At 40.4% G+C, this 22815-nt stretch overlaps 1 long non-coding RNA gene across 2 annotated transcripts in view; it reads left to right on the top strand.

Annotated features, from left to right (window-relative positions):
* The window catches only part of LOC125324059, a 65656-nt gene that overhangs the window by 21319 nt on the left and 21522 nt on the right, over positions 1-22815 (top strand). Inside the window, exons 2-3 of one of the 2 annotated variants that reach the window (XR_007202781.1) lie at positions 2703-2779; positions 21484-21959. This is a non-coding gene — a long non-coding RNA (uncharacterized LOC125324059). Of the gene's footprint in view, positions 1-2702; positions 2780-21483; positions 21960-22815 lie in introns of those variants that run through there. The other variant, XR_007202782.1, reaches the window with a different exon arrangement.

Genomic DNA, 22815 nt, shown 5'->3' with positions numbered 1-22815 from the left:
AAAGTCTTGTGACTTTGTGGGTCCTCAGGTGTGGAGGTTGTAAATGAGAAGCTGAGGGAAGAAGTGCAGACACAGCCTCAAGGACTGAAGGACCCAGGTGAGCTGCAGGGTTGTGCACTGAATGCACATATATGCCAGAGCCCCTCTCTCACTGCAAGTTAGGGACTTTATAAACCAATTTGTGCAACACTAGTCTACATCCCTATGCCAGCTCCACATTGTCCCTGAATACTGCATAGTCTGCACTCATTCTGTGCTTTCGTATTTATCAACAGCTCTTTTAGATGAAAAATGTAAGCACTAACTGGGGCCAGTCCATGTTGGGCGGGCAGCATCATCCATCCCAGTCCTGGTTCTCTTGGCACATTTCTCCCTCCACATCTCACATGAGTGAGGGCTCACACTTTCTGAGGTGCGTAGAGACTCTGGTACTCATTAGCATGTCCAATGGTGTCTGTGAGGAGAGGGAGGAAGAGGTAGTACAGTGCACACCACTGATGTGCAGCACAGATAAAATCTGGCCTTCCAAATGGCTGAGACTTAAGCAGTACAGAAACAGGCCAATCTGCCTCATTTGGTTGGGAGTCACTCTTTGGTGTGAGTATCACCAGGAACATCACTGTAGCCTATAAATAAGAACAAAAATATAGCAGCACAGTTCCAGCACCTCAGAGTTCAAAACTCAGTATTTGTACAAGATTGTATGTGGATGCTTCGGGTGTTCCAAACTCTTGGGGGCCCCTGGTTACTGTCACTGAATTTCACTGCTCCCAGCACAGCCTGGAGGGATTCCCCTGGGGCCAACCACAACACAACTTCACTGTTCCCACAGAGAGGCAGCCATTCCGAGAGACTGGCCCCAGGTGATCTCGGAGAACATCCCAACAGGTGGCATCCCACAGCCTTGGTCTCACCACCTGGTTTGCCCAGACAGGCCTCCTGCGAGGCAGCTGTGTCAGGGAGCATGCCATGAGCATGGTTTCATGTCAAAGGTTGTGTAGACATAGGCAAAGTGATTTACAAAGCCAAGTGAAGTGAGAGCTAAGTCTATTCAAATATCAGATGCCATAATTCATCCTGATTAGCCTGGGATGATTCAACAGCTGTAACCATTTAGGCTACAATTCAGAAAGGCAAATACTTTAATCTAATGCTAGCAGGGGATTGCCAAGGAAAGGGAGGAACTGAAAAGAAAATACATCAATATTTCAAACTTCATCCTGGAAACAAAATTCCAAAACTTCATTAAAATTCTTCTGCTGAATGTATAAAATATAACTCATTTGTACCAAAAAAAATTGTTCCAATTTGTTTAGAAGGATCAAGAGCAGCTGGGTTGAATGCAATGTAGACAAAACTTAGATCCAAGAAAAGTGATGAAGAATGCTATTATTCAGCAGTTCCTTATTGTGAAGGCATCTAAAATTTTGCGGGCACCTCTGTTATGCCTTTTCATTGTCTAAAAGCTCCCTAAGTGCCTGCACAGCCACAGCAGGTCCTCTGCTGTGAGGCGTGTTCTCACTTATGCTCTACTATGATGCAGAAATAAGGATGTCTCTCTACAGCTCCAGTCCATTACAGCCTGCTTCCAGCACATGTAAGTGTGCTGAGGTCAGCACATAGCACAGCATGGCCAGCTACTCACAAAAACATGGCCATGCCAGCAGCAGCTTTTCCTCTAGATGCTCTGGTAAAGGACATAAAAGAACACAAGATTAATGTAGCCTGTAGGAGTCTGACCATGCAGGTGAGGTAGAAGACCATCTAACTATCAATGTAATGCAGCTGAGTCATTGAAATGATATTAGGGTTGACTTAAGCCTTAAATATGTAGTGCTCTTATGGGCTAGTTACTAATCACTATTAAAAAAAGAAAAAAAAAGTGGTCAGGTAGTGTCCTTCCTTCAACTGACAAGGTTAGTTACTAGTCTTCAATAAAGACCAAAAGGAGACACTTATGTAGCTCTGAGCTCCAGCTGGGATGGAGACTTCCCAGAGCAGCCAAGTCAGTAACTGCAGCACCACTGAGTGAGAATGCGCTGATACAATCACTGATACGAATGCAAAGAAGCTGTTAGGTCCTCTTTCAGCCAATTTGTTCTCATAAATTGTTTACTATTGTTAAAGTAAACAGGGTTTAAGACGAGCTTTCTGTCAAGGCAAAGTGGCTAGTTTTGGGAGGCAACTGGGATTTTTTTAAGGTAATTTGATATAAGCTACTTCTGCTGAAATATCTGGTTTTTAGTGGCAGAGAGAAAGTCAACCACCTATTTGCAGTCAAAAAGAGTGGTTGGGCTCAGCCTCCTAGGTGTTCACACTTGGCATTAATTGCTCTGTGCAAGTACAATGGCCATGTTCACACTACTTCCTAGCTACCCTGCACGATTGTTTAATTTTTTTTTTAATGAGGTACCTCCCAATAGGTAGTGCGATATCAATGTACTGACATCAGTATAAATGTAGAGGTCTGTGTTTTGTGCTACACGTGCAGTATAACTATATAGCTGCAGGCTTGGAAGGTCTTCCCACCAGGAAACATTTCCCAAGTCTGCAGCTTCAGAAACTCAGCAGTTGCATAGTGCAATGTTAAAGCAGTACATTTTAAAGGGAACTGGGCACCTTACAATCGAAATAATCTAGGAGAAAAAAAAGAATTACTGAAGACTAGGAAAAACTGAATAGGTTATTTCTTTTATGTTTAGGAAACTACAGGAAAATTTAGCAGAAGCAACTTGTGGTACACCTGTGACAGTACTGATACACCTGGGAGAAGAATCGGGTAAGAGTTCCAGAATAGCGACAATGTAGATTACATTTTATATCCTCTTATGAGAAATGGATTCCTTCATAAATTGTGTTCTTAAAAATTGAGCATAATCTGATACATGTAGGGAGAGAAAATCAGATGTGACACCAACAGAACCTGATTTTTAAGCAGACTGTTTCAATATTGGTAGGGAAATTTAAATAAAGGCGTATTTTAATTTATTGAGATTATTACAGAACTAATCCTAACCACTCAGTGTCAAAATACAGGTGATCCAAATTATCAGATTGTACTTTGAGGGTATGTTCAAGAAAAGTCATTCAAGTAGTGCAAACCCAGCTTAGTGATGTACAGCACCACACAAACTCAGAGACTGTGCTGACTCAAACAGAGCGAGGTTTGATGTCTCTGCACAAGTTTCATGGTTAATGCACAACCTGAAAATTTGCTTTGGATGATGAAAAACTGACTGTATGTATGGTATGCTGGGGGGGGGAAAAAAATGAGGTTCCAGACTCTGACCAATCTAGCAACAATAGATAAACTTCAGGGGTTTGGAGGACAGCTGAGGTTTGAAGTAACTTTTTACAATCATCTAATATACTCCCCCTGGTCAGAGAAGAGTCAGCTAGAGCAGGTTGTCCAGAACCTTCCCTGGTCATATTTTTAAATGTTCAAGGATGGATTTTTTCACAGCCACTCTGGGCAACCTGTACCAATGTTTGATCATCCTTACCATAAAAAAGGGTTTTCTGTGTCTAAATTAAGTTTCCTGTACTTCAGTTTGCACCTATTGCCTCTTGTCCTTTTGCTGGGCACCAGTGGGAAGCATCTGGCTCTCAACACACTACCTTGTTCCCCTATTCTACCCTCCTAGTCAAAATGTTTTTCCTAATCTCCTCCCAAGCCCCATTTTGTGCCCACTGATCCTTCTTATATACTTTACCACAAAAGACAGATATTTGGCTCTGACATCTTTGTAACTGTTTTTCTGTTGTTAGTAATCACCCTTTTTCTTTGTCAGGAAGAAACAGGCCCAGCGCCCTCAACCTCTCCTCAGAGGGAGATGTATTCTGGGTTCCTAACTTGTTTGGTAGCCCCTCTAGTCTCTCTCCAGTTTCTCCTCCTTGAACTGCGGCTAAAATGAGATGCTGTATCTCAGGTATGGCCTCCCAAGCACCAAGTAAAGTTTAATTCTAACTTTCCTTAATTAACTAGCAATGCTGCTCTTAGTGTAGTCCAATATGCAGCCTGCCTCATTCACTCATTGGTTCTTCAGTCAAATCCTGTCCTTGCTCTAAAACATAAATACCTAACCATTGTTTGAAATCAACCAGTAGGTGTAATGACATAGAGAACCTAGGCTTCTCTTCAAAGATAGACCCCAGAGTTCACTGTTTCATGTTTCAGTGGCAAACTGATTTCCCTCAATACATGAACTTCACAGAAAATAATAAACTAATTTATTTCAACTGAGCATTTCTGAGCCAGTCTGATAATTGGCATGCCTTTAGAGTTTACAGACTTATGGTGCTGGTCTATGTGATGGGTCAGAGCAGACTTTTGCTATAAGAATGGAGCCCATCTGAATATCAAAGATAAATCATCCTTAGTCAAGGAGCTCAGACAGTAGCATGAATTCCAGAATCGGTGTGTGGTATATGCAAGATCTGTTTATCTCCAGAAAAGTATTTCAAAGCCAGAACATGAGTTTTAGAAGTATTGACATGCACCTCCACCCATCCCTTCAAAAACTCTCACTCAAAACCCAAACCTTCCATCCTGGCCTAGATGAGAAACCTTGGCTGAAGGCCCAGCAGTTCTTGCAGTCAGCCTAAACCGGGCTTGGGTGGACCCTGAAATGAGATACAGTCTCTCTCTTTTCATTATGATGGCAATGGTTTAAAGATAAGCAGCGAAAGAGAAGAAAAATTAGGATAATTTTATTCAAGCTGTTAGGAACTTCAAGAAAGGGCTGGAGAATGAAAAAATAATAATTATCTTTTTAGAACAATGAAGAAGGAGTAAATTGAGAAAATGACTTGCATCCTCTGCAAAGCATTTAGCAGCTTCCGCTCTTAGTAGCTTTAGTGGGAAAGGCTGTATTTTGCCATCTGCTCCCTGTGTCTTTAGCAAAACCATGTGCCATCTGAAACACTGATCTCATGCTAAATGGTCACATGCCAACTATTGTGATGATGTCTGATCTGGCTGCCCAAGTGGAATTGCACAACAAGCAAGAATGGAAATAAGTAGGTGTTTAAAAGTACTTGCGTTCTTAAGGACATGGTTGTGCAAGTCCTTGACTCCTTGAGCTATGACACTGTTTCATAAAACAGCAGTACCCAGTGACACCCATCCCCTTGACTGCGACCATGGCCATAGAATCATCAGCTTCAGGAGCATTTTCAGTACTAGAGTGTAAGATGGAGATGCTCATCTTTTGTCTCCCAAGGAAGAAAGAGTGGTCACAATGAAGCAGCATAGACAAAACCTGGAGCTTGTGTCTATCATGGGATTACAACCAGGAATTGTACCATGGAGTTGGACAAATCAACAGCCAAGGGCAACTCCAGCACAGATCATACCCTCACCCACAGGGCACAATAACACATGGTCTGTAGCAGGGGCCATTCACAGCCCCTAACATAAGGGGTAAACCGGGCCCGGGGTCTACCCAGGGACTCCAGTCAGGAGCAAAAGGAGAAGGACCTGCAGGCAGAGCTGGAGACAAGCTGCAACATACAACTGAGGGATCCACCAAGGACTCCAGATAGCTATGGAGTAGAACCAAGGCCCTTTGTGGAGGCAGGGCTAGAGATAGTCACACCTAGCTCAGGACAGGCCAGAGTGCCCATTCATGACTGTACAGAGAGCCCCTGGGCAGAGGAAGTGTGGGTGAACATCTTGAGTGAGGCCAGCTGGGGCCACTAAAGCCTGTTGGTGACCTCATATGGCCCTAATTCCAGGAGGAGGCATTTCACTGTGTTGTGGAAAGATGCCATCTCGAAGAGCAGGAGCAAGCTGGAAGGACAACAGCCCAAGCAGAAAGCACAAGCTATCAGCCTGGCTCTCCTCATTCATGGGAACTAAGCACATGGGTCCAGAGAGGCCAGATCTTGTTTTCAAGGGATCATTAAAAGTTGTCCTGAGACCAGCTGATACCAGTAAGGCCTCACGATCCCTGTTGTCGACAGCTCATTCGCATAATTCATGGCTGCCTCCAATTATCTGTGGGAGCTTTGCAGGCCGGACTCTTCACTTGTGAAGGAGGTTCCACATGGGCAGGCACTTAATGAACAGATTGGATTATAAACACTAGCTAATCTTTCCCACATGTACACCTGAAGAGTATCACAAGTGACAGCTGTTTAAATTTCCAAGGAAATTAATGATTCCTAAAGAGGCAAGACTTATCGAGGCTTTGACTGGGCCTGATAACAGACAACCACCAAAGGGCAAATTGTTTATAATAGTCTATAAGTGCCTCATTCTATGGGTTCATCTTGGAAAGTTTTATTGACATGGTCCCTTTTATTAATGTTTGTCCTGGCAAAGACTAGAACAGCTTGGTTCAATCTACTGATGATATTAGGCTACTAAGGCCTCTAATGAGCACCTCATATCTTCAGGTCACAGTCAGTTTAAAATGGTTGGTATTGGGGCCAGGACACCATGGGCTCAGCTGAACCCTATGAGGCGCCTGCATTGTGGCTGCCCCAAGCAGCGCTCACGTCCTTGCAGGGCTCATCTGCAAGACTGCTGAAACATTAACTCATGTGTGGTGACTCATTTGCTGCATTCACAGTTTTGAGATTTGTGGGCTCCTGAGGGCTCCTGAGGGTGATCCAGGTTTACTGTGAGACTATAACCAACCTTTCCTAACAGACCACACATGGAAAAAGAAAGCTCTTTCTTCTGTCCCCTTTTGCGGGAAGCCTGTTCCTTTACTTTAGGGCACAAACCCTCCATCAGTCACCCTGGCGTTCCTCCTTCCCAATGAAGCATGTCACAGGACAGACACATTCACATTTCCAAGGGGACTTTTCAGAGCCTGGTTCTATTTCAAAGAAGGCATCATGAAAAAAGAGCATTCATGTCGGCCTGTGAAAGTGGCAATATGGAAAGATCCTTATTAAACTCAGGGATGAAATAAAGTGTATTAGATACAGCAAATCATTTTCCTCGTGCTCCGAGTAATGCAATTCCCACACAGAACTGGGTAGCTATGGGATCATTTAGAAGTTCGAACTTCTCTTCTTGGTCAAGGAGTGTTTCAAAAAGGAGTGTGGAATTAATTTAAATTCAAGACTACAGACAAAACAAATGGGCCACAAATTGTATATAAATCTCTTCTTGCTTAAGAATAACTCTGTGATCCATCACTGAGTTCACTTGCTGAAGTGTTTGGCCACAGCAAGGAACCTGTTCCTCCTGCCACACTGGTGTAAACCAGAATTGATTCATTTGAAACAAATGGATGAAGGTGATGGTTAAAGTCAGACTAAAGCAAGTCAAACTAGGAGGAGTCTGACTGCTGTTTTATCGAAACCCATGGTAATATTACTGTCTGGCCCACTGCACTCAATTAAGCCTATTTTTATGTATGTCATATATTCTGCAAAGCAGTTCTTTCCCAGTTTATATTCATATAATTACACTTACTCTGCCTGCTGAAGAACTCACCCAGTATTTTCAACTTTAATTTCTCTGACATTCATCATCAAAACTAGTTGAGGCCTTCACTTAAAGAATATTGAAGTCTTATGTGATTGGAAAAATAATTTCTGTAAAGGTTATTTCTTGTGCTTTCTCCAACTAGCACAGCATTTTTCCTGGCAATAAATAAGAAAGACAACTAAATCACTGAACTTACGATTGGATTAATAAATAATGGATATTTTAAAATACAATGTTCAGGCAAAAGATGATCTGTATTCTCACAGTGCACGTGCATACACACACACATACATCGTTTCCTCCGTTTTGTTTTAGGAACTTGCATGATTGGGATTTTTCTCGAGATGTTGAATATCTGTCACAGAGAATGTTCTATTATAATCATAACATTGTGATTCTATATTAGGAAAGGAACTCAATTTGTGGGACATTTGGAGTCGTTAGTTACATTTCAAGCCTGTTTGCTTTCATGAGGTGAAGAAACCAAGGACAGGCAGTCTAAGGAGGAGATGTTGCTAACAGGTAGTAGAACTGCTCTGGTCAGATTGATTGTTTACTAACTTGATGCTGTATTTCTAACATAATAAAATTTCTGAAGAGCATATGCAAAGATACGGCTGTACATGTGTTCCTCAGTGGCTAATACAGCACTTTTTAATCAATTTTTAATGCCTCTTCCCTTAAATAACAAAGCAACCATAAGGAACACTACAGAATGAATGCATGTATGACATCAGTTGGTTTAAGGCAGACAGGGGAAAGGCTGAAAGCATGTAGAACAAATCAGACTTTTTCCTGAGCTGCACCTTGCTTTTTCTTTCCGTGATTCTTACATCTAATATTCCATGTTTGTTTTGAATGAAGACTCTGACCCTCACCTTGACCCAGGGAGGCTGTATCCCCAGAGGTTGGAAAGAACAGATTGGCCCACCTGAATATCAGAGATCCACTGACATGGCATGCAGGAGAGGAAGAAGTGAGGAAAGGGAGGATTACTTCCCTTCTCAAAATGGCTGTGCAACCTTGCCACTGTCATCAGTGGTATCACAGTCCTGTTTTAATGCATCTAGGTTTATAATACACCTACACACCACTCCAGGAATTTCTTTCCTTTCAAGGATCACTGTTCAGATGCCTACACCCAATTCTCAAGGTCAGGTAGCTCTATCTGGCGAAAAACTTTCTGTGGTAGACAGTCCAACAAAAAGAGCAGTGACTGCATCTCATGGATCCCACTGGAGGCATAGATCTGGGGGAAAAAAGAATCAACAAAACCCTCTTCTTACAGGGCTAGAATTTTGCTCAAATGGGCTGAGAGAACATTTAAAAGTTTGTGTGCAACAGTGCCATCTGATGGGCTTACTCTAAAGGGTAAACAAGGTGACAAGGTATCTGCAGGCCTGGCAAGCTACCCTCAGTCCTAAGAAAAATGAAGTGACCTTTCCAAGGAATTATTTTGTAGCCTTTTCCCATGAGCCTATCTCAAACGACTCTTTAAAATAAGGTTATGGGTTTTTTTGATAAAAGTTATAGGGTTAAGATAATTTTCATGGTGAGATATTTGATTTAGTACCGTGGAACATTTTGTTTGAGCCACTGCAGCATAGGAAACATACAGGTCAAGTTAAATGCACTAATTACTTGGTAAAAGACTTCAAATGAAATCTCAAACCTGGACACAATAAAAGGGAGTTGAGGGTTCAAATGTCTCAGAAAAGCTGGTGTATTACAGGGCAAGACTACACAGCTACATAGAATAACAGAAAAGAAAAAAGGAAACATTCTGTAAGTTATCAGCATTTATATGTCCATACCCCTTTCACAATGTAGATGTCTGTGGGCTTCATCTTTTCACAGTACACTGCCCTGAAATAGTTGTTAGAAATTTGTAGGACAAATAGGTTTAGCTAACAAAGTTAACACACTTAGGGTTTTTTTAATCAAATTCATTCTTCTCCAAGACTCCAGTCAGGTGATTTTGTTTTGGAGAATGAGGCATGTTTATTACGTGCCTAATAAATGTAGAAATGAGGCTTCTGAATTTCAGACGTGAGTTCTAAGTGCTTGGTGTGACTACTAGACTGCCTTCTCCTAAGCCTCTTCTTCCTAGAGTGGATGAAATTTTCATTATGGTTATTAATTTTGAAAAGGTTGTCCTTCTAAGATCAACTCTAAATATAAAATTGACCTTTTAACTTATTTGCATCTTCATTACTGTGTTACAGCATAGGTAAAACAAATTGATTTCCCCAGGTCTGAATTCCTATGAACATGCAGAAGTGCACAGCAAAATTTATTTCACTTGCTGCAGTGCAATAGCAAGAGCTGTCCCTGGCCACAGAAATCAGTTCATGGCCCTGTAATGTAAACAATTTTTATCAATGAGCCAGGAGAAAACCTTAAATCATTATTTATACAATCTCTAAATAACACAAATAGTGGTAATATACATAAATACTGGAAATATAAATATTGGAAAGAAAGGACTTTTGATACAGACCTAGACCATCTTGGTAAGTAGGGTTCAAATCCATGTTATTTTGTTAAGCATAGGTAAATTAAAATCTTGGGTAAAACATAGTACATCTTTTCAGGATTCACTTTATCTTCAACAAGGAGACTACTAGAAATGTTTAGAGATTATGATAGATAACTGGTTGGATACTAGCTGGCTTCTTTTGTGTTTGTTTTCAACTTCCTTCCTAACACTTTAACTGTTACAAGCAAAAATCATGACTTTTTTATTCCACAAATTGATTAGTCTCAGAAAGCAAAAGTAATGCTGGACCATTGTCATGCAAAAATATTTTTTTCCAGAGATGAAATATAATATGAAAAGTTTTTCTTTAGCTTGTGATTTTCTTTGCAGTTCTCTCTTCTGTCTAGGGAATGTTCATGAAGGAATGCTCTGTTCCAACATCTGTCTCAGAGAGGGATTAGATGGATAAGATATGAAAGGCCAGGGTAGAAAAAATGTTTGTGTTGAACCAGGAAGGGATTGTTTCATTTATGGCTGTTTGAAGTGAGAGAAGGAAATGGAGAATGATGGCAGGGGCAGAGGAAGTGAGATTGGTGAGATGTAGGCATCTCACACATGTCATTTCTGGTTTTGGAAAACTGAAATTAAATATGCAAACACTATGGCTGAGACATCTTCATGGATCTACCCACATCAGTCCTTGATATTACCAGAACAGCCAGTTCTATGCCAAAGCTGTTAATAACTTTATATCATAGGAAAGCTCACTTCACAGTGGTGCCTGGACATAGTACTGACAGAATATTTAGATTCTATAATTTACACATTGGTCCTTATTAAATTCAGGAGCTATTTTTCAGTAAAGCCATAATTGAAAAACTCAGGTAGCCAGGGTTTGGGTGTTTTTATGTCTGTGTCTCTGTGTGTGTGTGTCTGTATGTCTGTGTCTGTGTGTGTGTGTGTGTGTATTATTTGTGCAATGTAGTTGTGCAACTGAAAAGGACTAAATCCAAATGTCCGTAGTGGGCATAGAAAAAAATATGTCTAAGAAACACCAACACTTGCTGTGAGCAGAGCCACAATGCTGGAGCAGGGCACAGAGGTGTGAGGTGTGGTGCTGTTTTTAGCTGCATGGTCTGAGAAAGCGTAGGAAGCACATAGGCAGCCCCATATCTGTGCTTTTATCTGCTCTTGTAATTGATCCCTAAGTCCCATGGGAGCAACTCATTCTATAATGAGTGATTGATATTTAAATTGGTGTTTACCATTTAATCTACTGGCTAGTATCTCCTTTGTCAGTAAGTCTATATCTGGTTATAGGCTGCAAAGCAAGATGGAAATGTGAACTCCAGTCAGTAACATTGTCAGAGTTGCTCTTAACCTGCTAAATCAATAAAATCAGAGGCAAGGGCTCATAAATCTCTGTCTGTGTATATAGCTGCTGTGATCCAGCTCCTGTGAGCCTGCATGTGGCCTCCAAATAGAGTTCCTGGCAGTTCATCTTTTTGGTCTAGAAGTACATCCGTGATAAAGCAGATTTAATGGGGAAGATCTTGCAGTGGAACAACATAGACTGTATGTTTTCTTTCTTCCCTCTCACCAAAAAGCTAATATTCAGTTTCTCTCCTGTCCAAGTCAGATTAGCTTCCCATAACAGCACTCACCCATTGACAGTCTCCAGTATTTTCCCTGATGACAAATTGAGCTCCATGAACTAGAACACTTACTTTTGCAACTGGCTGCAATGGATGCTGGAAGAGCCTTGAGCATTTGCATTTGGAAAGGGGCAAAGCTGTGTATTTATATTCGAGCTTTCTGCCTGTGTGTCTGAGTGTATATGTGATCTTATGCCAAACTAGAAAGTTCATATATGAATTGCAAAACTAATGTAATGTGCAGTGCATATGGAAAGGAACATTTTCATTTATGGAGCATGACACACAGTGATATCTGTAATCCCTTGGTTTTGTTAGCCAAGAGGAGAACAAATAATACTATTTTTTGTGAATAATATATTTGTGAAGAATCAATATTTTTAGCAGTTTCTCAGTAGAGTTATTATACCTTGTAAGTTATAACACTTTTTTAAAAAATCTACCAAGTTACATTTGAAGAGAAGGCGTTAGCATATTCTCTTTTTTTGTCGTGTTCTTTTTTTTTAGCTTTTCTTGTCATAAATGCAATGTTTTGCTGCATACTTAGCATAAGTTCTAAAGTTTCATGGGAGCTTTCAAAACATGAAGAATTCTTATTAAATAGAGGAAGGAATGAAATAAAAACTTAACAAGGTTTCAAATGCATCAGAATCAAGAAGCGTGGCAAAGAGTCTGTAGAGTCAACAGATTCAGCTGTAAAAGAAGTTTTCCAGAAAGATAAGATCATTAAAGAAAAACTAAATTAAATCTTTACTTAGTAAGGGAGGTTTCCACCACAGCTTTTCTTTATGAAGGGCTGAGTCTGATGGGTTGTTTTAAATTGCAGTGTCAGAAGAGATTTTTGAATAAAATTTATAAAATGAGAAGTAGGAAATCAGAAGGACCAGATGGTGTTCGCATGGGTTTTCTGAAAGAACACACATGCCAATGTGAAAATGTTATGTGTAATCTGTCACTTAAAATCATTCTCATTCCTAAAGAAGGAGAAAGCAACAAATGTGATACCATTTTTAAGCTATCAGGAATGATTTGGGGAAATATAGATCAATAAGTCTCACTTCTATATAGAGGAAACTATGGAAATTTTAATAAAATCTGGACTTAGTAGCCACATGGAAAGATTTGATTTAGTAAGAAAGACTCAGAACTGTTTTTCTTGGTGAAAGTCAGGCTCAAATATTAAATATTTCTTTAAAAAACTGAGTATGCAAAGAGCTTTCCAGCAGTGTCTGCTCTGTGTTCCAGGCACAAGGAAAAGAGGGGAAGATAAAAGCTTCATCAAGCCACTGTATGAATCTGTGTTGAGTGCTGCATGCAGATAGGTCTAACCCTTGAATATCAAAGTCTACAGGAGTCTTAAAAAAAATACAGAGACAGCAACCCTGTTGGCACCACAAAACTATGAAGAAAGGCCAGCCGTCTTCTGAGACTGCAACATCACTGGCAGTCAAGCAGATTAATTTTATTGGAAAAAGCAATTTCAGACTAATGATGACAGAAAAAGAGGAATCTTTAAAGTCTTATAAAAATGTCATGGAACACACATGCAAACTTTAGAGACAAATAAATTGCCATCTGTTTCAGTCTTTTATTGTGTTTTCACTTAAAACAGAGTCATCAGAACAAAAAAATGTCCCCTGGTTCTCTTAAGCTGTGAACAGGGAATAATTTTCCTTAGCATAGTAAAAGGGCTACTGTTAAATGGAGCTTGAAGGTAGTTACTGTACACCTTTCGTGGAAAGAAAGGGCAACAACTCTCCTCCAAACCAAGAGAAAACAAAAGTCTGGAGTAAGGCTCTGACATTTGTAGGAGTTAAAGCTCCAGTGAGAATGGGTGGTTTAACCAGAACTTTCATTCTACACCACTTTTAGCACTAGTTTCTCACATTTCCTGCCCCATCCTTCAGGATTATCTTCTGCAAAATTTGGTTCTTGCAGGCACAAGGAACCGCATGTGAGGATTTGAGGTACATGCTAAGCCAGGGAACAAGGAATGGGAGTGGGTGGATCCTTGTTAGCACAAAGGAATTGATCCCATGTGTGAAAGAAAAATACTCATCTGCAGTGTAGGCAGTATCTGAACAAACCCAAAATTCCTAGGCCTTTTCCCCAGTATTGAAAGACCATGACACTCACAGACATAGTTTCTAAAATGCTAAAAACCTGTGATCGATTTTCATGGAGCTCACAATTATCCATAGCTGCCAGAGGAATGGAATAATAGCACCCAAATTACTAAAAGGAATTAGATTTGCATTAATACTAGGTGTGATTGCTCTTTCTTTCCTTCTGTCTTTATTTATATTTATGTACATAGGTGAGGATCTATCAGTATTGCCTAGGGGGATGTGGGTTTTTTAAATGTATTATAACAAATATTTACAAGTAATACTGCAATGAGCAGTTTTAGAACCGCAGCTTGTCCTCATCTTCCAGCATTTTATCTGACCTTTTTTGGAAATGGGTCTTTTCATCTATCCTAAGGTTAGTGACTAAGACAATTATTATTTAGAACAAACCTTCTTATGGCCAGCATCTCAAAACTATACACATCTATGTTTAAGAAGAACATCATACGCATATAGGCACTCATATACCAGCACTCATAATACCACAGACCACATTACAAGAAATTATTTCTCCTTTCCCCATTCTTGTGCACCAGAAAACACCTCTTTATATATGCTCCATTCCCCCTGACATCTACAGCAATTATGTTCACAAGAGGTGGATGTCCTGATAATATTTCAAAACATTTCACTTCACAGAAGGAGTTATTGCTGAGTGTTTTCTTAGCAAAAAGCAAAGCAAGTAGCCTCTCATCTTGATTAAAACCCTCTGACTTTTGGAATCTCCTGCTAAATTATAGTTGCCATACAGGAAGGGTGTAGGAGGCAGGAAAAGAATTGAAAAACTCCAGTCTTCTGTCAGTTATCAAGTGTTTTAAATTTAGAGATTTTCCCATCAACTAGAAACTAAATCCATTTGGTTTTTGCCAGAGAAAATGGGTGAAGATGCCATTTCTAAAGTGTGTAAAGACTTTGTGGTTCATTTCACAATAATATTTGTTGAACTTCTGTGGCACGCTTTCAGAAGAAGCAAGACAGGGCTATGTTAGTCATGATTCACTAAATAGTACATCCTAATCCTTCCTAGTTTTTGTTTATTCATGCCTTGCTGTGGGATTTAGCTGTTAGCTCATGGAAAGAAAAGAAAAATCCCAGCAGATAGAGGAATGCAGCCTTCCAGTCCGCTGCTTGGAGGCAGGTTTGGATATTTCTGTTAGGAAGACTTGCTTCAATTCTGACAGAAACCCAAGTGCACAGGGAATGGGGAAAAGGAGCAGAAATAGGCTGTCTGTTTCTCAGGTGATGGCATGTGAGTCTAGGGAAACCAAGCTCTACACCCAAGATGACCTCGAAATCAGAAGTACAGCGTGGTGGGGCAATGAGCTGCACCTTTCTCCTGAGAACTCTTCACACCTCTGCCCACTGCTGCTGCCAAACAAAGCTGCAGCCAGGCAGAGGCCAGCTAGCTCCGGGTACCTCAGGGCACCTCCAAGCAATGTCATCATGAGGAGAGAGTGCAGACTGTGCTAGGTGTCCCCATGAGCTCTACCTCCTGCATCACATTATTTCAAAGGTTGCTTTCATTCTCCATCTCTCCAGGATGAGCTGACTGATACAGAAGCTCCTCTTAATTTTTTCTCATCTGCTCTGAAAGAGGATCCATTCATCTTGAGAGGCCCTTTTGTCAGAGGAGGGTGTCTCCTCTTTTTTTTATTTCCTCTTGACTCTCACTGGCCATAGCCTTAGTGGAACTGGAGGAGGAAGCTGAGTCACTGCCATGGGCGGTGAAGCCCTGTCCCACTGGTGGGGAGCAGGCATGGAGGGGTGGCAAACAAGGGAGTGAGTGTATTGAAATCCTGCCTCTGCTTTTCCGGTCCAGGTGATCCTGCCAGTGACAGATATAGTCTGAACTTCAGCTACCACTGAGGAGGGCAAGGGTGGAGGGAGTAGAAAACCAAAGCCTGTGGTGCATAATGAAGTCCTTATGTGCTGAAAATTCATATTCGATATGCTGTAGATGGAGATGTTGACAGCCACAATCTGTGCTTTGCAGGAAAAGGTTTTGAAGAGAAAATACCCTGCCTTTGCAAAGGCTGGCAGAGAGCCGGCATGGGCCTGCAGAGCATTGAGTGTGTTCATTGATGGCTCCCATTAGACAAATAAGGAAGAAATAATTTGATTTTTTTTTGCTCAATTTCTCAGTTGCCGAGTGTGTGGAACAAGAGCCACAGCATCCAAGAATTCTTTATTTCTCTTCCTCAGCCTGTCATGGACTTGGTGTGGGAAGTTGTGCAAATCTGCTGTGTTCTGGGCACCTTGGTTTCTTCATATCAAGTTTTCTTCATCTCAATTCTTTGCAGCTCTTGTGAAACCAAGTATCAAATATTGTTACTAACTAAAGTAATTTGATGGCATTTCTAGTCTTGGTCTATCAGTCCTCAAGAAAAGTCACAGGTTTTGCAAATCTCTCCCTTTACAGTGAAAAGGCATTTTCCTACACAAATTACTGTGAAAATGTTGTGCTGAGACCCCATAAACAGGATGAATGTGTGTTCTGTGGCCAATGTGTGAGAAAGCAAAGACTTCATCTGTTTCTTCCTGCGCTGCTTTGAAGCAACTGGGATAATAGGACCTAAAGCATAGTAAATTCATTAGTTTAGACCTGTACTTAAAAACCTCTTAAAAAGGTTTTTAAGATCCATTAATTTGGAGGCATGTATTCTTGGTTGTAACACAGGGTTTTAACGTTATGTTTGAATTGCAGTAGGAACTTCTTTTTGCTCAACTGCTCCAGTACATTGTCTATCCATTTCATACATCTTTCATCAGTAGTCATTGCTAAGGTTATCTCACTACATTATTTCTCTTCAGTTATTCTTGTAATATTGGACTCAGATTTGCATGACCCAATTTGTGAGCACGGGTTAGACAATCTGTCACTAGTTGGCATGCTGTTCAGTAGCTATTCTGCTGCCCCAAACTGCAATACAAGAATTTTCACCAAGAACTGGACTACCAGAAATTAATCCCCGAGATCCCAAAACCATGTTGAGCATTCATTCTGTATAAAGAGTGCTCCATCATATCCATATAATTTTATCCCTCTGTTTCACCATATTACCACAGGTTGACAATCACTCACATTTCCCACTCTGCACTAAGTCATAGAGGAGCCACTTGCATCAGGCTACTGTAGATTTTACTGACACAGGAATTCTCCTCAGTATTTCTATGGTGAGTTGGCCATGACCCACACATACAGCTAACACATTCACTGATATCTTGGCTGTATCAGCATGGAGATAGATAGATAGATAGATAGATAGATAGATAGATAGATAGATAGAAATATATACCTACAGCTATGTCTCTTATGAGAGGAGTTGTACCTGTTTGAGCTAAAGGGCTGCACCCCTGGCTATATTCAGGTGTATATTCCAAAGGTAGTTCTTCCCTTTTGCCTTTTTAAATTTCTCAAAATAGTGTACTGAAGTAGTAGTTAAAAATGGAGGCCCCAAAGAATAACCTCCTATCTGTGGTGGCACTTCCATTGTGCATGACTCTGCCAGTGATTCATTAGATCCCCCCTTTTGTCTAGGCTTTTTTTTTTTTTTTTAATTAGTATGCCATGTCACAATATTTTTTTCAAATTAAATGAGATCCACCATGAAATACATAATTTTGTACATAGGAATTAGGACAGGATGGAATTATACTTCTACTATAGCTAGATCTAATTTTAGGTTGTTTGAACCACTGTCACAGTTTTTGCAATAAATTTAAAATTGTATTTGATACTACCTTGATTTAATGTAGTTTTTTATTCTATATACTAGTGTGAGCATCACTTTTAATTCAGGAGATCACAAAAATACTGTGGAAAACATTTATTTTCTGCTCATCTTTGCAGTGTCATTGCATTTGAGTCACAAGAACAGATTTTTCTATCACTAACATTATATTCTTAGAACATAATGGATTAAATGCAGAATAAACACTAAGTACGGAACTCTCTAGATTATATCATAAAGTATATGTTGTTAAAAAAACTCCTCTCAGCACTGCCACTTAATATTTTATTCTTCAAAACATTGTCTTGCATAAATTATATGTCATGCAATCTTCACCCTCACCATTTATGACAAAACCCATCATAATCTCCAGATCTGTGATCCTGTCTATTAAGACCATGAAGCTGAAGTCTCTTGTAATTTCTGCTGTGAAGCCACGGATGGCCCGACAGGCAAAACCTACAGCTCAGTTCTGGTTCAATGAGCTTTATTTCAACAGCTTTCCTCCCAATTTTCTCCTCCAAAGCAAATTAGAGGCACCTATATAATAATATAGCATTTCAGGATACAAGCAGCAGTTCTGGGGTATTCAGCATTAAAATTGCCATGCTTCATTCAAGGTTGTGGAAAAATGTGCATAAAAACATTTGGATAAGCATTCCCCATGTTTTGAGTCATTTCATACAACGAAACAAAACCTGGAATGTTTTTGGTTAGCTAAAGCTTGCACAGATTTGCATGCAATTTTGGAAATGTCTGGAATAGATGATAGTGATACCTTGAGAGCCCTCCTAGAAGCACAGGCTAGACAAGAATAAGGGAATAAAGGTAGGTATTTATTTGAATGGCCTTCAAAGGTACACCCTGGGGAGCCAGATGCACCCCAAGATGGACGACAAGTCACGCGTTCTTCACACTTTTATAGGTTCGGTTCATTTGCATATCAGGGTTAATTCTCCAATTAAAGCTTCAGTTAATGATGTAATTCCCCTCAGCTTGCCCCCATTTAGAGGCTTTTTGGTTCATAGTGTTTGGGCCTAGTATGGTCTGAGTGTCCTTGGAGAGCAGGCCTGGAGAGGCTTTGTTATGTCTACCTAGCACGAGAGAGCAGAAGTTAACAGGCTACAAGAAACTTCAGAGTTACACACTAAGCTGTACAGAATTTGAAAAATATAAAAGTTTAAACCTGTAAATCAGTAGCATGGCCTACAGAGCTTAGGACGTTGCATTTGTTTCTGTTTCTCTCTATTCAAAATTCAGATGTTTTCAGCCATGTCTTTTCAAAATTATCTCACAATGATACCTTGAACTGTTGCTGCCACTTTGTGTTCTTATGAGGAGTAATCGGTGGATTTAGTTATATAAGGACTATCTTGTACTCCTGCAGATATTATGTATATTTTCACAGAATCCTAGAGTGGGTCAGGTTGGAAGGGACCACAGTGGGTGATCTGCTCCAAGCTCCCTGCTCAAGCAGGGTCATCCTAGAGCACATGGCACAGGATTGTGTCCAGACCCTTCTTTCATATCTCCTGTGAGGGACACACCACAGACAACCTCTGGGCAATTTGTTCCAGTGCTCAGTCACTGCACAGTGAAGAAGTTCTTCCTCATATTCAAGTGGAACTTCATGTGCATCAGTTTCTGCCCATTGTCGCTTTCCTATTGCTTAGCACCACCAAGAGGAGCCTGGCTCCATCTTCTTAACAGCCTCCCTTGAGACACTTGTAGATGTTGATGAGGTATCCTCTCAGTCATCTCTTCCTCAGCCTGAATAGGCCCAGCTGCCTCAGCCTTCTCCCATAAGAGAGATTCTCCAGTACCTTAATTACCTTTGTAGCCCTCCACTGGACCTGCTCCAAGAGTCCTATGTCTCTCTTGTACTGAGAAGACCCAAACTACACACAACACTCCAGATTTGGCCTCACCAGGGCTGAGTAAAGGGGCAGGATCACCTCCCTCAACCTGCTGGGAATTCTCTGCTTAATGCACCCTAGGATACCATTGGCCTTCTTGGCCACATGGGAACAGGGCTGGCTCATGTACCGTTTGTTTTCCTTTAAGATCCCCAGGTCCTCCCCACAGAGCTGCTTTCCAGCAGTTTTGTCCCCAGCCTGTACTGGTATCTGAGGTTATTCCTCCCCAGGTGCAGGACCCTGCATTTGCCCTTGTTGAATTTCAGACAGTTCTTTTCTGCCCATCTCTCCAACCTGTAAACGTCCTTCAAATTTTAATTATGATCTACCTTCTCCATACTGCAAAATGTGTCACTAAAAAATTTGGCAACAAAGTGAAATAATTTCCACATTAAAACAATATTCAAAATCATATTTCGTGTTTTGTGGGAATGTCACGGGGTAGCCAGTACTACCCACCTTCAGCTCAGCTGGTGATCTTCCACCCACCGATAGCCCATCCTGCTGGGAATGTATGTCCATGGGCATTTGCAAATCTAGACCTGAATCCAGTAGTACAAAGACAAGGGGGAAGTTGTTATTTTGCTAACTGGACCAGAATATCAGATTCACGTCTACAATTGAGACAGTAAGCTGTTGCTCAAAGTTTTCATTTTGGAAAACTGGCAATTATTTGCCAAGTTGGAAAGAGGGACAGAAAGTGGCAGTGGAAACGCATCTTTATAATCTTTTCCTTGAAGTGTTCCTACCATCCAGATGTTTCTGGTGACATCTGTCTTTGCTCAGCGAACAGATGTCATTGCAGACCCATCACCTTATGCTGAGTAATTGAAAAAGCAACATATACTCAGCTCAGCAACACCCTGTTTACAGAGAAAAGCTTTAATTTCAGCACTTTCAATTTAGAGTGCTATTTGGAAACATTTAGCTCATAAAAAGCCTCACAGTTCATGTTTTGAACTCATCATGACCTGAACATTTTGTTAACAAAGTACCCTGTTAATGTTTTGACCAAAAGAACTAATGTACTTGGGGCTAGTTGTGTTGCCAAAGTGGTGCTCGCTCCTAAAAAGGGAAAGTTTTAATTCTATTTTCAAAAGCAATGTTTTACTCCTAACTATATATGGAAATGTCATCAATCAGCCCTGAAAACAGAGTGTGCACTGCAGTGCATTTTAACAGCTCGTGCTCCTGCCTGCGTTCGGCATAACCAATCTCCCCACACTGGGGCTCGTAGAGGAAGTCTTTTGCTGTGTCTGTTTTCCCTCTACTAGCTTGGGTAGATGTGAATATAACTTTTCTTTTAATCATCAGCAATGAATAATAAAGGAACAAGCTAATCCAAAGAGGGGATAATAAAATACCTTGCCACTCCCAGACGAATTTACAACAGAATTCCTTGACTAAGGTGGTTGTGCTGGTGGTTTTTTTAATTAAGGTCTAAGCCACCTAAAGCCTTCACCTTCCATAGGTGCAACCTTCTGATGTTGTCCTGGTTTTAATGCAATAAAAATTAATGTAGTTAAAACCAGATCCTAAACATTTTAATTGGTGCCCTATTAATACCTACCGAAGGACTTCCACAACCAAAAAACATCTTCTAACTTAAAGAAGTACATCATTTAAGCATTAGATCTACCAGGAATGGTAAAAGGTAGTTGTTTCCTAAGTAGTTAGTGAGGTCAGACACTTTGGTTTTCTAAACCAAATCCCAAGAAATGCCTGAGAGATAAATTCAGCAGCAATGAAAGTAGCAATCACTTGGAAATACTACAACAGTAAAGAAACACAATAATTAAGGGTTAACAAAAAGTGGTGTATTTGACAAATCAGAACCGAATCCTAAAAACACGGTGCATGGGAGTATGCATGTGCAGTTGTCATTTACAAGCTACTTACTTGTATTTCATCTCTATCTTTTAACTTTTTTCTAAGTCTTGATCAAAACTGAAAAGTAATATATATTGTGCATATTTTAAACAGTCGTATTAGCTCCTGTTTTGTTGGGGTTTTTTTGTATGAAGATCATCAAACATTTTGGTTTGCTTTGCTTTTTTTCATTGCCATCATCTAACTTCTACTGTCTCCTTCATATGAAAATAACAATCCCTTCTCATTACTTTCAGAATTGCATTTTAGGAACTCAAAACAGCCTTCTACAAGCCCGTGGTAGAAGAGTTCACATGGAAGAAAATATCAGTCAAGTAGACAGGATGCAAAGAAAAAAGCAAAAGAGGATAATAAACGGGAGGGAGGCTTTGTGGCTTCTTAAAATACTTCCAGCTAAATGTAGGACAGCAGAGATTTTGTCAAAATTAGCAGTCAACATGATGTAAGTGTGTAGGATAAAATTTATTTCATTGGTGAGGAAAAGACAACTATTGTAACTTACTTAGCTACAGGATATTGTTTCTGACACTTCATCAGCATGTTGTTCTTAATACAGAGGCTGAACATTATTTGTGTCAAAATCGTCACTCAGAGCCCTTGCTTTCCAGCAGACTTCAGCTTCTTAGTCATATGCAAACTCATGCAGTTATTTTTTTGGGGGGGTTCAAACTCTGTTTGAGGCCAGAGTAGTAGCAGATAAACAGAAAGAGACAGAGGCCTTCCTCAGAGCTCAAACTACTGAGCACAGATTTTTAAATTGAGGGTAGGAAGGTAGGAAGGTAAGAAGCTTGGTGATCTATAAGGGACAGTTCACCGTATTAGAAAACAGGATTCACGGTTAGAGAGACTTACTTGGTCTTTACCCATGTTTGCAACACCCTCTTTCTTGAAGAGATGATGCTACATATTTCAGAAAGTTCAGCTATTTATAATGCTTACATTAAATGCTGAATATCTTGAGTTACAGCCGGCAGTCATAAAGCTTTATGAGAACAATCGGATATGTTTTAGATTTTAGCTGTTCTCTCTTAATCAGGGTTTGGGGGAAATCTCCTTCAGTGAGTGTATTTTCATGAACGGTCTAGGTGATGGAAAACAGAAAGTCCTTATTAAATCTGCAGACAATAGGAAGGGTGGAGCTTCAGACATGCTGAAAAGCCCAAAATGATCCTGAAAACTGATGTTGCATGAAAAAAAACCAGGATGGTATTCAAGAAAGAAGAACACAGAGTTCCACATTTGGCCAGGAGGAATCAGCTTCTCAGATGCTCGATGGGGAACTGGTTGGGTGGACAAAGACAGAAGAGGATCCTGGGATTATAAAGCACTGCTGGCTGAGTATAAATTAGCCACGTCATCCTGCTCTGGACAGGCCAAACACTAAGCTAGGACTTATAAACACAAGAAAAGACATGCAGCAGCTTCTGTTCTACTCAGAAAATAACACCTGCTGTTCTGCTTTAGCCAGTTTTGGTGTATCCACTTCTCAATCCACTCCAGCTCTATTTTCTAGGATAACTTTTACTCTAGACTTTGGAATACCTTCTTCAGAAGACATGAGGCCAGCC

The sequence above is a fragment of the Corvus hawaiiensis genome, chromosome 3, assembly GCF_020740725.1.
Source record: "Corvus hawaiiensis isolate bCorHaw1 chromosome 3, bCorHaw1.pri.cur, whole genome shotgun sequence".
Lineage (NCBI taxonomy): Eukaryota > Metazoa > Chordata > Aves > Passeriformes > Corvidae > Corvus > Corvus hawaiiensis.
This window is presented reverse-complemented; position numbering and strand designations above follow the sequence as displayed.